Here is a 2,984-nt window from a genome sequence, read left to right as displayed (position 1 = left end):
TGTAACCGTTAATGAACATGGAAACCCTAATTTTTGGTAAAATTACGATATTACCCTTATAATATGAAAATGACCATTTTGCCCCTAGGTAAAAATGACCATTATACCCCTAGGGTTTATGTATGAACTTAATGCATGGGATTTTGATAAACATGATATATATGATATGCACATGACATGTATGATATGCACATGAGATGTTCATAAATGCATTGGGTTGGGTTTTTATATGGATGGAGGAAGTGCAAAAGGGCTTATGCCCAAGTGATCAAAAGGGCTTACGCCCCAGTTATTAAAAGGGCTTACGCCCCAGTTATCAAAAGGGCTTATGCCCCAGTTATTAAAGGGCTTATGCCCCAGTGATCAAAAGGGCTTACGCCCGCTTATTAAAGGCTTTTGCCCATTATTATAAGAGGCAAGGCCTCGGTTATATGATAAAGCAACTATCTTTGCCAAAGGAAAGTTATGGCGGGTGGGTCGAGTTAATCCCCACATGGTGTGTTGGTTGAATACGGGTGGAAAGTAGCGGATGGTGGGTTGAGTAGTCTCCCAAATGGGTTGCATTCTTTCATTTGACATTGCATGTGTTATAAAAATGGGCCTATGGGCCATACTGCTTTCTGATAAAGGCTTCGCCCAAGAATATGAAACTTGAAAAGGCTTCACCCAGTGTTATGAGATATGAGATATGAAAAGGGCTATGGCCCAAGACATGCTTTGAGATTGGATTTGGGCTTAGACCCAACAGTCGCTATTGTTTTGGGCTCGAAAGGGCTTGTTGCACATCGAGTTTCCAAACTCACCCTTTCCTTAACCTTGCGGTGAGCCTTGATGTGGAGACTTGGGTAGGAGGGGATTCAGAGGGCCACGATGATTGTCTTTGGACTTTTAAATAAGCGCTGGTTTCTATTTAATTTCCTTTAATTATTATTTATTTTGGGTTGTAATAAGGCCATTCTAACTTTCCTTTTATTTCTTTTCGGGATTATTTTAATTTTAACAACTTTAAAATTGGTTGATAATTATTCAAATGGGCTAGACTTAGGACGTGTTTTCAAAACGATACTTGTTTCCAAAAAGTTCAACACCACGATTAATCGATTTATCAAAGTCGTTCACTTAAACAAATTTAAACTCGATATAACAAAGTGTGGCTATGGTTGTGGGCATGTCTAGGATTGGATCCAATCAAAGAGCTTGGTACTTAAGCAGCCTTCATGGCTCACCTCCTCTGTCTCGGATACCTACCTGGTGCCTAGCTTCCATACACTTTGTTAACTCAATAAAACATATGGTTTTTAAAACACTAAAACGAAACACGGATTTTTAACTCCAATGTGGCACGTCAGATTTGGCCATAACGTCTAGGCCAGGTTTGGGGTGTTACATTAATTAAGATATGATTTTTTATCAGTTTTTGATAATTTCTACGTTTTTGTGATCGTTGCTTTGTGCTCTATTAAGCCCATGCCTAAATTTCTAATTTTGATGATGATTTTGAAATATGCTATTGATGAAATTGTGAGCTTTATGAAGTTAGATGATAGAAAATAAAAGATATGTGTTAGATTAATATGTTGTCTTTGAATTTTTGATGAATTTGAGTAATTTGGGCTAAATTGTAAAAAAGAGATTTTGAAGGACTAAAATGTGAAATAAATGAAATATATGGGCCTATTTGGGCTATAGGAGAATTCGGCCTATCTTGTATAATATAAAATTTTATGTATTTGGTGATTTTATGAATTAGGGACTAAAGTGCTAAAATGTGAAAATGTGAGGGCTAATTTGTAAAATGCCCTAAATATGTGTATATGGATTGAATTGAATTATTTGGTGAATAAAAGAGTTAAATTTGAATTTGTATATATCAAGAACAAAAGAAAACAGAATTAGATCGGGGGAAGTCGAAAATCGTCGAGTAGTCGATTCCGTTCGATCGAATCTGTACGAGGTAAGTCGATATACAAATAAATGTGTTTGAATTGAATTATTTATATTTATATGACATTGAATTGTGATGAATGGCTATATGAGAATTCAATATGTAATGTTTGAGAAAGTTCTAATAATGTAACGACGTCTGAAAAGCCCAGTATGAACCATAGGAATAGTTAGTATACATATGTCATGGCATAGGATCCAATATGTGTTTTCGTGTAAAACCACGTCTAGGATATTAGCATCAACTTATGATTTACGTGTAAGACCATGTCTAGGACATTGGCATCGTATTTGATTTCGTGTAAGACCCTGTCTGGGACAATGGCATCGATATTTGATTACATGTAAGACCATGTATGGGACTTTGGCATTGTATGAGCTTTCCAAGCTATCCGAGTATCCTTATTGATTCCGAACGATTCAACGGGCATTCCGAGAAATGAGTAACTATGTGGTTGTGTATCGACTCAGGTACATTTGAATTATATATCATGATTAAGAATAAAAGTAAGTATTTGAACATATGTGGTCATATGAAATATGTATGAGCTATATGAGACTTATAAATATGTAGTTATTCTTTTCCATGATCTATATGATTAAATTGAATTTAAATTATGTCATGTGATAAGTTTGTTTGTATATGGCTTACTAATCGTTTGAAAGCTTGCTTTGTGTGTGTTTTCAAATGTTTTATAGATATCGAAGCTATCGGGTGCTCAGGGATCATCGAGGATCATCACCACGCTATCTAACTCTATTTTGGTACATTTTTAAAATGTGAATATTTAAGTATGGCATGTATAGGCTAGAGGTATTTGAATATGTTTTGTGAAGTGTGTATTTAGCCATGTGATATGGCTTAATTATGGTTGAACTTATGGTTTGATTTTGGCATATGATATGTGATGCAAATTATGCCTATGTGATGTGCTCATAATTGTCCAAATAGAAATAGTCAATTTTGGTAAGTTTTGGTATGTGTTTATTTGAGAATTGGTAAGTTTATGGCATAAGGTTGAATGAAGTAAATTGATATT

The sequence above is a fragment of the Gossypium arboreum genome, chromosome 7, assembly GCF_025698485.1.
Source record: "Gossypium arboreum isolate Shixiya-1 chromosome 7, ASM2569848v2, whole genome shotgun sequence".
Taxonomy (NCBI): Eukaryota; Viridiplantae; Streptophyta; class Magnoliopsida; order Malvales; family Malvaceae; genus Gossypium; species Gossypium arboreum.
The sequence above is the reverse complement of the archived record's forward strand: the minus strand, read 5'-3'. Positions refer to the sequence as shown.